The 15,023-nt window shown below is 34.0% G+C and overlaps 1 protein-coding gene across 1 annotated transcript in view; it reads left to right on the top strand.

The window, feature by feature from the left end:
- dyrk1b (dual-specificity tyrosine-(Y)-phosphorylation regulated kinase 1B) overlaps window positions 1-15,023 on the top strand; it is an 82,730-nt gene that overhangs the window by 15,077 nt on the left and 52,630 nt on the right. The gene's annotated exons all lie outside the window — the stretch shown is intronic.

Raw genomic sequence — 15,023 nt, 5'->3', positions numbered from 1 at the left:
CGTTTGATTCATGTTCATGTTAATGGTTAAATAACTCTTAATAGTTATCCTCGCTAGCCGTGTGGAAGTGGTAAGTTTTTGGCTTTTTAAGTTTCAAGGAAATAACTTGAAGGCTACTGTTTAGGTCGCTAGCTCTCTCGTTTGCGAGTTAGCATGTGTCTCAAGACCCTGTTGTAAATAAATAAAGTATAAATGTGACTATAGTCGTGTTTTGTCATGTCTAGGGCTCTAATAATGCTTTGTTCATTTTAATATGAAAAAAATAATTTGTCTACCCACCAACTATATGTGGTTTCTTAAGTTTTTATTATTTGCCGTTTTATTATTATTATTATATTTATTTATTCATTACTGATTGATTGATTTTCTTTATTCTTGATTTGTTTATTTATTTTTCATCTTATTTTGTGTAGAAAAATAAAAAGCAAAGTTTATTCATTTTTCTGTTTTTAATAAATGCGTTTTTTGGTTGTTTTTTGGAAAACCTGATGCGGGCCAGCCTCACCCAGACCCTAGCTCCAGTGGCCCCCAAGTAAACTGAGTTTGAGACCCTTGCTTTAGTTGGTAATAAATGACGGGTGTTTCTTGTAGGACTGCAATCTATTTGTGGCGGCGGGTGGCATAATTGACCATGGCAAATTTGCATTCATTTGTAATGGATGCTGTAGGAGAGGGGGATGATGGCGTGAGAGACAAAGTGAGTACAAAACATGACATTGTATTCTTTTAAGGAACACACAAGCCTGTGAGATGGGGGCGTGTTGTTTTATCTGTTTTATCCATCAGCTGCCCTGAGCAGGTGTTTCACGCTGGGATTCATTGTTGCAGTACAGTGGCAGCAATGGTGGCATGGATACAACGGATACACGTCACTGTGTTCAACTTCTTCCATAACCACATTTTTTGTAATTTTTGTACATTTTTTTTTCATTCTCTTTCGTTGCCTTGTAGCTTTCTCCAGTCTCAAACACCAGCTTCATCCTCCTCCTCCTCTGCATGAATAGTACGCGCATTGGTGATGAAAAATCAGTGAATATTTTTGTAATCCAGGTATTCAAATAATCATCGCAGCCCTAGTGACAAGGTCGCTATGTTGGCATCACTGATCCCTCCTGCTACATCTTCTTATTGGCTAAGAAACCAGGTGCCTGTTAACCCTCCTCTTGTGTTAGCTTTCTGGTATCATCTCTTATGTTACCGGGTGGGTTTTGACCCATGTATTAAATCAGCTATAAAATACACTAAAAACAATAAGTTACCATCAAATTTGCTTCTCATGTCTTGGTTACCTTCTTAGGCTTCCTCATCCATGAAAATGTTGCTTTTAATACTTTTGGTGTGGGCATGTAGGCCTTTTTTTGTCACTATACCCCTCCATTTCTATTTCCAAAAATGGTCAAATGAACCTCAAAAGAATCATATTCATAAATTGAAGGTTCTTTTGTTACCTGGCTATTACTGAGGGATATAGAACATATCTCTTAAATCAATTAGTTGGATTTATTTTCTCATTTTAGTATTAATCACTAAAGAAACATCTATGGCAGGGGTGGGCAAACTATGGCCCAGGGGCCACATCCGGCCCGCCAAGTGATTGAATATGGCCCGCCTGTTCTTTTTAAAGTATTTCATTTAAATTTACCGTACAACCTGGCATCATGGCTTGAGCCAACCTTTTGATGGTTTAAGTAGCTGTTTTATCAATATTGTTATTTGATGTGGTCTGTTGTTTACAAAGTGCTCCTAAAAATCAAAAAATAAAACAATTAAAAAAATAAAAATAAAAAAATTCATTCATTCATTTTCTACCGCTTATCCTCACGAGGATCGCGTGGGTTGCTGGAGCCTATCCTAGGTGTCTTTGGGCAAGACGCGGGGTACACTCTGGACTGGTCGCCAGCCAATCACAGGGCACATATAGACATACAACCATTCACACTCACATAAAATAAAAATATTTAAATAATAATAATAATTAATTTAATTTGTAACGCACTTTACATCAAATGAATGACCTCAAATTGCACATATAGCAGATTGCATGACACTTTGACAGATACAATAATTCCAGGTGGATTCCTCATCAATTTTGTTAAATCAATGCGGCCCACGAGTCAAAAAGTTTGCCCACCCCTGATCTATGGTGTTGGGGTGAATTTTGACCCATATATATTCATGTCAAGAAAAGGTAAAAAAAAAGTTATTGTTTTTTAGTATAACGTGAAAAGAAAAAGCAGAACAGGTCCAGATCTTGGTTCACTGTACTTCTTGCCATTCTTTCCATGATCCAAATTGTAAATGTGAAATCAGCCATCAGTCAAATGAGTGAATTCACCTCACATGTCTGGACCTTGTTTTTCTGCTGGTATACTGGAAAAGCGGTCAAAATGAGAATCCCCTGAAGCTTACATGATGAGAAGAGGAGCTGGTTAAAGAAGCAGCGTTACGATTCATTCCACCATCTGCTGGACGGTGTTGTAATAACAAACTACATCGACGGAAAGATGTGTTATGAGTAACAGGCAGCGCCACATCGAGTAAATAAATAAATGTATGCTGACCTTCCACAGAAAATGTCATTTGTACCAGCAGCCATAATTTCATGGTCACATTAGTACAGTGCAGACAGAGGTGTATATTATATTTTTTTATATTTTTCTGGGTGCAAAGTACAGCCTTCAATTCATGTCGAGACATTCTGTAAATTCTGAAAAGTCGAAATGTGTTATATGACCTCCAGAGCGCACACATAGATGCCTAAATTGCTGAGCAATGCATGATCCCTTTTAATATTGCGTGGACATGTATTCTTCTAGCCCAAACCGTTTTTTTAAGACAGGCAAATCGAGAAAAACTTTGAGATTTTGTAAAGCGACAACATGTTGATAAGTTAAAATGCATCTCAGCTTTGTCATATAGGTAAAAGAGCCTATTATTAGTATTAATATTGCTGTTTTATTTTCCATCTTTTTCCTTCATAATTATTTCTTTATTTCAATAATCATTTTCTTCTGGTAATATGACTTTATTCCCGTTATATTTTTACCTAACCTGATTTTGTTTTGTTTGTTTCTCATTATATTATAAAATATTTTTTAAATTATATAGTAATATTTAATATCAAATATTATTATAAATTAATTATAAATCATTATTATATAATTATATTATTATATTATTATATTATTATATTATTATATTATTATATTATTATATTATTATATTATTATATTATTATATTATTATATTATTATATTATTATATTATTATATTATTATATTATTATATTATTTAATATTTCAACTACTATGCTAGTAAAACAACATTTTCTTTTGATAATTTATGTTTTGATTTATTTTTTTCTTATTCATAATTTATTTATGTAAAATTACAACTTCTTTTCAAATACAACCTTCCTCTCATAATATTTGTACTTTATTCTCGTGAAATTTGAACTCTTTTTGCCTTTCTGCAGTTTTTTCTTTTTTAATTTTTGTATTACTTCTTCTTCTTGTCATTTTTTCTGGTTATTATATGTATGCATAATTGATATTATATTATAACTATTTTATTCCCCTAATATTTTGACTTATTTTAACATGATAACTTTTTATGTTTTGTTTTGTTGTTATTTTGTTTCTCAAAACGCTCTGTTTCAAAAGGCGTGGTAAAACAGTCCCTTTGTGATCTCACAGAGGGGCGGACTTCCTTCTATGGTTCATGGTTAGGAAGCACTTTGGATGTGACCAATCATAGTGTAGTGGGCATGCCCGGAGGCGGGATAAAGTAAAACAGACATTCATGACAGGAAGCACGAATCAAAGGAAATACAGCTGGAATAGGTGCAGATTCTGCAAAATCTAAAATGTTTATTGTGTGTGTTATTGTGTGTAGCTGCTCTATAGGAAACCACAGCCCAATACTAAGGTTAAAAAAAATAGCATAATAGGTCCCTTTTAATATTTCAACTTTATACTACTAAAAATGACATTTTCCCTCACAATATTACGACGGTAATCTCGTAAAGTTCCAGCTTTTTCTTAGAAATGTGAACAACAAAATAAGATTGTGATTATTTGATAAAAGAACCGGGACAATATTGGCTGAGAGTGTCTTAGCTTAGCTGGCCTGTGTTCTAGCGAGCCAGCTAGCTAGCGCTCACCATGCGTTTGATTGTTCATCCACTAATAGGGAACATGACTATTTATTTCTTTTGTATTATTAATAGGACAGAAGGTTAAGAATTGTGTTTTTTATGGTTCTATTTTATATACATCCATGCTTGCTTATTGTCATTGCATACACTTTACACTTTTTATAGTATAGTTTATAGTTAGTTTAGTGGCTCCCCTTAACACAGGGGTGGGCAAACTTTTGGACTCGTGGGCCGCATTGAGTTAACAAAACTGTGCGGGGGGGGCAGAATATATTTTTTTATAACACACACTATTTTACGCTTATAATTCTAACAGTCCACCTTGAATTATTTGTCTAATTGTATTTATTTATTATATTTAATATATATTCATTCATTCATTTTCTACCGATTTTCCTCACGAGGGTCGCGGGGGTGCTGGAGCCTATCCCAGCTGTCTTCGGGCGAGAGGCAGGGTACACCCTGGACTGGTCGCCAGCCAATCACAGGGCACATATAGACAAACAACCATTCACACTCACATTCATACCTATGGACAATTTGGAGTGGCTAATTAACCTAGCATGTTTTTGGAATGTGGGAGGAAACCGGAGTACCCGGAGAAAACCCACGCATGCACGGGGAGAACATGCAAACTCCACACAGAGATGGCCGAGGGTGGAATTGAACCCTCAAGTCTACTAGCTGTGAGGTCTGCGCGCTAACCACTAGACCACCGCGCCGCCTATACAAATACATTCATTCATTCATTTTCTACCGCTTTTCCTCACGAGGGTCGCAGTCTTCGGGCGAGAGGCGGGGTACACCCCGGACTGGTCGCCAGCCAATCACAGGGCACATATATAGACAAACAACTGTATTGATACAACTGATTTACTAAATTTGAAGTGTTCACATGTGTTAAGGCAGGGGTGGGCAAACTACGGCCCGGGGGCCACATGCGGCCCACCAAGCGTTTGAATCCGGCCCGCCAGTTGCTTTCTAACTTTTAACATACGTACATGCTGGCAACATGACTTGCAAGTCGGATGTCTTATTCAGTAAAAAAAAAATATTAATAAAAATAAAAAAATAAAAATGTAAAATTAGTTTGTAGTTTGATGTGGTCTGATGTTTAAAATGCTCCAAAAAAGGATATATGGAACATATTTAAAACATATATCTAATAGTCTGACACTTTTACAGATAAAATTATACAAATAGGTAAATAAAGAAATATATAATATAATATATTAAATATAATATAATTGATATATATAATATAATTAATAATAATCATATAATTATAATATATATAGATTATATATAATATAATAAATAAAATTTGACAAATAATTCAAGGTGGACTGTTAAAATTATAAGCATATACATATATACAAATAGAATATATACAAATAAATAAATTATATAAATAATGAATATATAAAAATATAAAGATAATAAATATATTATATAATATAATTAATATATATATTAAATAGGGCGGCACGGCGGTCTAGTGGTTAGCACGCAGAACTCACATGTTCTCCCCGTGCATGCGTGGGTTTTCTCCGGGTACTCCGGTTTCCTCCCACATTCCAAAAACATGCTAGGTTAATTAGCCACTCCAAATTGTCCATAGGTATGAATGTGAGTGTGAATGGTTGTTTGTCTATATGTGCTCTGTGATTGGCTGGCCACCAGTCCGGCGTGTACCCCGCCTCTCGCCCGAAGACTGCGACCCTCGTGAGGAAAAGCGGTAGAAATTGAATGAATGTTTTTTTTAATATTTCAATTTTGATGCTAACATTTTTCCTCATGTTATGATGTTTATTCTCGCAAAATTTAATGGCATGATGTCATAATAAAAAATAAAATATTTTTGCTTTAATATTTCAACTTTACACAACTTAGATGACTATTTTTCCTCATAATATTAACAATTTATTCATAAAAATTGTTGTTATTCCCGATTCTCGCCTGAAGACAGCTGGGATAGGCTCCAGCAGTGAGGAAAAAGCGTTAAAACTGTGGGTAAAACTGTTGATTTTGTTAATACTTGGGTTGTTTATATTGTTTTTTTTTAATATATTTTTTTTATATAAAAATATTATATATATTTTTTTTTTCTATATTGTGTATTTTGTACTGCTTAACTGATTCTGTACTCTTGCTGCTGTGCAATTCAAATTTCCCCACTGAGGGACGAATAAAGGCATATCTTATCTTATCTTATCTTATCACAAAGAGATTTACATCCCTACTTCTTCTTTTTCATCAATATTTTGACTTTATGCTGATTTTTTGTCTTTTTTTTGTATTTTAAAATGTGTGGCCATTGGCCCAATAACAAAAATGGCCCTCGGGCTGCACTTTGGACAGTCCCGTGTTCCACGTAGCACATCAACAGTCCCCCATGTCAAGTAGGTTGTCACGTGATGCGTGATTCAAACACAAACCTCTCAGCTTGCATGACTTCACTTCATTTGGCTGGCTGCAAATCTGTCTTTCTGCGCTGGTAATTTGGGCGGGGGGGGGGGGGGGGGTGTTTCATGTGGCCCCTCCACCTGTCTTAACTGGGACTCTATTTCTGGGTCTCCCACTGAACAAGTCTATGTCTCGCCTGGCAACAGCATGTGTGTGTGTGTGTGTGTGTGTGTGACTGTGTGTATATATAGTTCCTTAAGTTTGGTCTTAAAATGTAAAAGGCGTTAGATCATTTGAACATGTTAATGTTCTCTACCATTGTTTCATTGCACCACGTGACCATTTAATTGTCAGTACTGATCAGGAAGGAGCGTCCATAATGACTCAAAAAGGAGACTGCAATCCATGTTGTTTTTCCATGTGTGGTCCACCACTAGTCCCAAGATCTTTGGTAAGTTAGCAGTAGTTAGAGAAAATAGGCCCGCCAGATAGACATGGCTTGCTGGGGTTTATAAACCAAGCACATACAATCAAAACATGACGTATGTTACACCCGCAAACGTAATAAATGAATGTAATAATCCCACAAATGTAATAAATTTCCCACAAATGTAATAAAATTTGCCCACTGCAAACGTAAAACTGAATTTCCTGCAAATGTAATAACTATTACATTTGAAGGAAATTATTACATTTTGTTTGTGGGCGTACATGTGCGTTTTAGTTATGTATATTATTATATGTGTGATTTTGTGTGTATATGGGGAAGAAATAATCAAAAGAAATAATAAAATATAATTTTATTAAAACAATTGCAATTATCACAATTATGTTATCTTTTTTTAATTTAAAATAAATTATAATGTAATAATTATAATTATTAATAATTATAATTACATTTTGTTTGTGGCCGTACATGTGCGTTTTAGTTATGTATATTATTATATGTGTGATTTTGTGTGTATATGGGGAAGAAATAATCTAAAGAAATAATACAATATAATAATAATTTTATTAAAACAATTGCAATTATCACAATTATGTTATCTTTTTTTAATTTAAAATAAATTGTAATTTTATAATTATAATTATTAATAATATAATTACATTTTGTTTGTGGGCGTACATGTGCGTTTTAGTTACAGTATATTATTGTATGTGTGATTTTGTGTGTATATGGGGAAGAAATAATCAAAAGAAATAATAAAATATAATAATTTTATTAAAACAATTGCAATTATCACAATTATGTTATCTTTTTTAAATTAAAAATAAATTGTAATTTAATAATTATAATTATAATTATAATTATAATTATTAATAATATAATTACATTTTGTTTGTGGGCGTACATGTGCGTTTTAGTTACAGTATATTATTATATGTGTGAATTTGTGTGTATATGGGGAAGAAATAATCAAAAGAAATAATACAATATAATAATAATTTTATTAAAACAATTGCAATTATCACAATTATGTTATCTTTTTTTAATTTTAAATAAATTATAATTTAATAATTATAATTATTAATAATTATAATTACATTTTGTTTGTGGGCGTACATGTGCGTTTTAGTTACAGTATGGTATTGTATGTGTGATTTTGTATGTATATGGGGAAGAAATAATCAAAAGAAATAATAAAATATAATAATAATTTTATTAAAACAATTGCAATTATCACAATTATGTTACCTTTTTTTAATTTAAAATAAATTGTAATTTTATAATTATAATTATTAATAATATAATTACATTTTGTTTTTGGGCGTACATGTGCGTTTTAGTTACAGTATAGTATTGTATGTGTGATTTTGTGTGTATATGGGGAAGAAATAATCAAAAGAAATAAAATATAATAATATTTTTATTAAAACAATTGCAATTATCACAATTATGTTATCTTTTTTTAATTAAAAATAAATTGTAATTTAATAATTATAATTATAATTATTAATAATATAATTACATTTTGTTTGTGGCCGTACATGTGCGTTTTAGTTATGTATATTATTATATGTGTGATTTTGTGTGTATATGGGGAAGAAATAATCAAAAGAAATAATACAATATAATAATAATTTTATTAAAACAATTGCAATTATCACAATTATGTTATCTTTTTTAAATTTTAAATAAATTGTAATTTAATAATTATAATTATAATTATTAATAATATAATTACATTTTGTTTGTGGCCGTACATGTGCGTTTTTGTTACAGTATATTTTTGTATGTGTGATTTTGTGTGTATATGGGGAAGAAATAATCAAAAGAAATAATAAAATATAATAATAATAATAATAATTTTATTAAAACAATTGCAATTATCACAATTATGTTATCTAAAATAAATTATAATTTAATAATTAAAGATTATTTTACTGTATTCAAATGATAATATTAATATTATTTTTTTATAATAATATAAAATATAATAATAATAATAATAGTAATTTCCCACAATTTTTTTTATTTAAAATAAATTAAAAATGTTTAATTTCTTTAAATTAAATATTTAATGTATTCAAATGATACTCTTTGAATAATATCAATAAATTGTTAATAAATAATAAATTAATAAATTGACAACGTAATGTAAACGCCTTAATTAAAGCATGTTTGACTTTTCTAAAGTTAGATTAACATATATGAAGCTAGCAGTGCTGTCAGTTAATTCACTCCTTTAACTTATTTAACCGCGCACGTCCTGTTTGACCCTCGCCCCTCACTGTAGTTTGAGATAAAAAGGTCTTTCTCTCTGTGATTAATTGTGAGTCAACTATAGACAAAATGTGATAAATCACGATTAAATCTTTTAATAGATTGACAGCCCTAATAGATAGATTATGCTCATGGAAAGTAGCTGTCTCTCTTGCATGTGTTCCCTACCGTAGCATCCTGCACACACAGCGGGATGGAACCCTGAATTAATCGTGGCCATGTGGGTCGTGATTGTGTCGATATTGCTAAATGCTAGCAGCTGTTCAAGCTAATATGTGTCTACATTTGGTGGGTGTAACTTTAGCTACTTTAGCGAGTAACTCATGAAGAAAAAGACAACTGTGTCTACCGGCAATGAAAGATATAAAGTACAGTACATATAGCAGGGCTCTACATTCAAAACAAAAATGACTTGCCCTTTTGATGATAAGCGGTAGAAAATGAATGAATGAATGAATGTCATCCAATACTTCTCTACAAGAGAGAGTGCGGTACGTTTAGACTTTGTAAACGTAAAAGTAAATGTACTGCAAAAAAGGTCAGTAAGGATAATTCATAATGCCGCCTACAGAGAACATACTAACTCCTTATTTCTAAAATCACAAATACTTCAACTTGCTGATATAGTTCATCTTCAAACAGCTAAAATAATGCATAAGGCTAAAAACAACCAATTAGCTAAAAATGTCATCCAATACTTCTCTACAAGAGAGGAGAAATATGATCTCAGGGAAGAAGTACATTTGAAACACTTCTATGCTAGGACTACGTTATGCTAGCCATAGCATTTCAGTATGTGGAATCAAACTATGGAATGGATTGAGTAAGGACCTCAAACAATGCACAACGATGAGCCAATTCAAGAAACAATACAAGCAGTTGATGTTTGCTAAATACAAGGATGAAGAGTCTTGAACCAGTCATGATGTGCTATATATATCACTATATTGACACGCACTATGGTACACATTATGGCATTGGATGCTCATATCACCTTGTACTTCGGTATGAGGTACATTATTAAAAAAAACAAAAAAAAACTTAAAATGTATTATGGAAAGCAGGAAGTGAACAAATGTAACAGTTAGTGATTGTAAAAGTACCAGATGGAGGGGTAGGATTTAATAAGCTTTGCTTCTTCCTACTCCTTTTGGACATGTGGAACTGTGAACTGATTATGGGATGCACTCAATTGTAATCTGATGCATGTTCAAATGAAGTAAAACCATTACCATTACCATCTTGGGTTATTTTGCCGCCATGGTCAGCTGTGTTAGTCAGCAGAGAACTACAGAGTCAACCGCTAATACCCATCGCCATACCCATGCAACAGAGCTGGGGGACAATAACGTTCGTTTCCTGGTATCCATGCTAACACTAACAAACTGCTACCAAGGATGATTTGTGATAAAAATACATTCTGAACAGTCGGATTAATAACACAATAAGGTGCATCCTTGCTGCAAAATGTATGTTAACCAAGGCAAACTTTTTGTTTGAAGTTGTGCTGTTTTCATTTGTATTTTCATAGCTGTTTTTACAGTCATACATTGTTGTTTTTCTTAGTTAAATCTGTTTACTGTGTGTGCTGTCGTGTTGTATACTGCGTACGGCAGGGGTCTCAAACTCAATTTACTTGGGGGCCACTGGAGCTCGGGTCTGGGTGAGACTGGGCTGCATCAGGTTTTCCTAAAAACAAAAAAAACGCATTTATTAAAAACAAAAAAATTAAAAAAAACTTCGCTTTGGTTCCGATTTTCTACAATAAAAGCTCTGATCAAACATTCCACTGTTCTCAAATATCTTCATTTTTATTTTTCTACACAAAATAAGATGAAAAATAAATAAACAAATCAAGAATAAAGAAAATCAATCAGTCAGTAATAAATAAATATAATAATAATAATAATAATAATAAAACGGCAAATACAAAAACTTAAGAAACCACATATAGTTGGTGGGTAGACAAATGATTTTTTTCAGATTAAAATGAACAAAGCATTATTAGAGCCCTGTAGACATGACAAAACACGACTATAGTCACATTTATACTCTTTTTATTTACAACATATTGCGCAACTGCAGGGTCTTGAGACACATGCTAACTCGCAAACTAGAGAGCTAGCGACCTAAACGGTAGCCTTCAAGTTATTTCCTTTAAACTTAAATAGCCAAAAACTTACCACTTCCACACGGATAGAGAGGATAACTATTAACAGTTATTTAACCTTTAACATGAACATTAATCAAACGTAATAATTTTTTCTGGGTACATGATACCATACAGTATCCATATCAAACTTGCGCGGGCCGCACTAACATTAAACTTTCATATCAAGGCGGGGGGCCTCAAACTAGTGTCCTGCGGGCCACATTTGGCCCACGGGCCGTGTGTTTAAGACCCCTGGCGTACGGTGTTGCTGCTATTAGAAACGTAATTTCCCTCAGTGCTCACACCCAAGGGAACAGTACTAAAGTTCTGTTTAATCTAAACTAACATGTTTAAATAAAACGTTCAACGTAGTAATCCGATCAGGGTTTTGCACACTCTGCCTAAAAGGTTCTCAGAACTTCAAGTGACCCGACCATACTACGATCCTACCACAGAGCCAAGAACTTGACTCCAGTTCTGGTGGTCCAAATGCGCATCGTTCATGGGGAAAATTTCTGGTTCCCATGCTGGAAAATTGACTAGTTAACGAGTTTTGAAATTTTACCGTGATGCTAGCTTTGCTCATAGGACAAATGAAAGGCAATTTTTGTTTTGAAACGGGAAATTTTGAGCAAAGTGGGAATTTTGTGATGTGGACACTTGTTAGCTACTGTATGTACTTGATATTGTGAAGGATTTGAAAGAGAGAGTGATTTTGGTAGCATCTTGTGAGTATTCCATTGACTTGGATTGAATGAAATAAATTGCAAAGTGACCAAGTTCCACAGTGTACGACTCCGGTTAGCTTAAGGCTGGAGAAAATGAATCAGACCTGTGATGAGAAGATGAGTTACATTTGTTGAGACAGTGATTGTGGCTTACAAGACTTTGAAAGGACTAGAAATAACGTGCGGTATGATGAAAATGAAAGTATAATACAAAATGTTGCATCAAGTGGCCTGCTCAGAACACGATATTTGACAGTTTTTTTAGGTAGGTTAGCCTGTGGAGCCACTAGCTAAGTAAACATAGTGCCATCGCTTCTCCAAAATCATTACATGTCATTCATGTGACTTCAATTGACAAACATGATCTGTTTTGCATCACGCTATTGCTTTCTTTGTAGCTTCTGCTAGCATTACCGCTAGCGTATTTTACATTGGAACAACACAGCTTGCTAATCGCCACCTCTTTTTTAAGCCGAAGTCCTCCCAACGTATCTGATTTTAAGCACTGAGGTGCTGGACAAATGTTTGCTGTTGTCTCTCGCTGACGCGCTGACTGCGTGAACCGGAACAGGAAGACGTAAGCGTACTGGTAATTTGTTAATTCTGGCAATAACGACAGTGGCAGCTAGCGCACACGGGGGATTTGAATGGGACTTATTCCAGTTAACATCAAAACAACACTAACCAAATGAATTATTCCTGTAAGAAGTCATCCAATGAATCTGTTCCAGAAATCAGGAAGCTAACAATGAAGGATGGTTTGTGATAAAAATATTAATAACACAGATGATTCCCCAGGGGTCAATACTGGGGCCAAAAATGTTCAACTTGTACATCAATGATACAGTAAACCTCGGATATATCGGATTCAATTGTTCCCACTGGTTTTGTCCGATATAAGCAAAATCCGTTATATGCGTATACCGGAAAATGTCCGTTTTACGCATATATCGGATTTATATGCGTGAATCGGATTTTATCCGTTATAAAAAGGCACTTCCTTGACTATGTTTCCAATGTACCTGGACGCGCAGGCAACGCTGCAAACGCTGCAAATGACGTCGTATAGCGGCCTGTCACGATTCGGCGAATCGGAGCGCCACGATGCGGCCATCCGATATATGCGAGGGAAATTTAATGGAAATGCATTGGAACGGGACTGGAGATTTTGTCCGAAATAGGCGAAATCCGTTATAAAAAATCCGATATATGCAATGAATTTTTATTGGAAATGCATTACAGAAAAATCGCTTCTTTTTTATCTGTCCGTTGTGAGCAAATTTCCGATATATCCGAGTCCGATATATCCGAGGTTTACTGTATCTCCAAAGTTACGAAAGACTTAAAGCTGGTATTATTTGCGGATGATACCACTGCTTTTTGTTCTGGAGGGAGTACAGACGAAATCATTAGAAAGGTCAGAGAAGAAATGGTCACACTAAAAAGATGGTTTGATGATAATAGATTGTCCTTGAACCTAAATAAAACTAAAATCATGCTGTTTGGTAACAGCAGAAAGGACACGCACCAGCAAATACAAATAGACGGTGTAGACATTGAAAGGGTGAAGGAAAATACATTTCTGGGGATCACAATAGATGAAAATATGAGCTAGAAACCTCATATTACAAATATACAACATAAGGTGGCCAGAAATATTTCAGTATTGAACAAAGCAAAATTTGTTCTCAATCAGAAATCACTCCACACTCTTTATTGCTCTCTGGTTCTACCATATCTTACTTATTGTGTGGAAATATGGGATAATAACTATAAAAGCAATCTTCACTCGCTAAATGTACTGCAAAAAAGGTCAGTAAGGATAATTCATAATGCCGCCTACAGAGAACATACTAACTCCTTATTTCTAAAATCACAAATACTTCAACTTGCTGATATAGTTCATCTTCAAACAGCTAAAATAATGCATAAGGCTAAAAACAACCAATTAGCTAAAAATGTCATCCAATACTTCTCTACAAGAGAGGAGAAATATGATCTCAGGGAAGAAGTACATTTGAAACACTTCTATGCTAGGACTATGTTATGCTAGCCATAGCATAACGTTATTTCCTTTAAACTTAAATAGGCAAAAACTTACCACTTCCACACGGATAGGGAGGATAACTATTTACAGTTATTTAACCTTTAACATGAACATGAATCAAACGTAATAATTTTTTCTGGGTACATGATACCATACAGCATCCATATCAAACTTGCGCGGGCCGCACTAACATTAAACTTTCATATCAAGGCGGGGGCCTCAAACTAGTGTCCTGCGGGCCACATTTGGCCCGCGGGCCGCGTGTTTGAGACCACTGATATAGGAAGATGTTTCTGCATTCGCAAGGCTATTTTTTCTCTTCTGCTTATTTGTTTGAATATGTTCAACCATTCATATATATATATATATATATATATATATATATATATATATATATATATATATATATATATATATATATATTATGAATGAATATATCTGCTCTGAAATGATCATTAGAATAAAAGACTGACTTGTGTGGTACACTAATTGAGAGCACCTCAAAGATGGTTGCTATTAATGCATCACAAGCACAAAGCCCCGAGGATTTGAACTCGTCATATATTTTATTCCTCTACGCCTGTGTCATACATCCACTTTTGTTTTTGTCTCTCTGGCACCGCCAAGTGCTGAGAAAGAGGAGGATATATGCGAGGGTAACGCGCTCCTCCATTGCTCTCTGAGAGCGCCCTGCAGTAGCAGCATGGTAATTTCGCTCCTCTATCTTTCCTCTGCATCGTGTTTACCTAGCAACAAGCATCACCCGCTGCTGGCCATCCCATTGGTCATTTGAAAACGCACCGGGGACC

This window comes from Doryrhamphus excisus, chromosome 17 (assembly GCF_030265055.1).
Source record: "Doryrhamphus excisus isolate RoL2022-K1 chromosome 17, RoL_Dexc_1.0, whole genome shotgun sequence".
In the NCBI taxonomy this organism is placed as follows: Eukaryota; Metazoa; Chordata; class Actinopteri; order Syngnathiformes; family Syngnathidae; genus Doryrhamphus; species Doryrhamphus excisus.
Note: the sequence above shows the minus strand (reverse complement) of the source record. Positions and strands in the feature narration are given on the sequence as shown.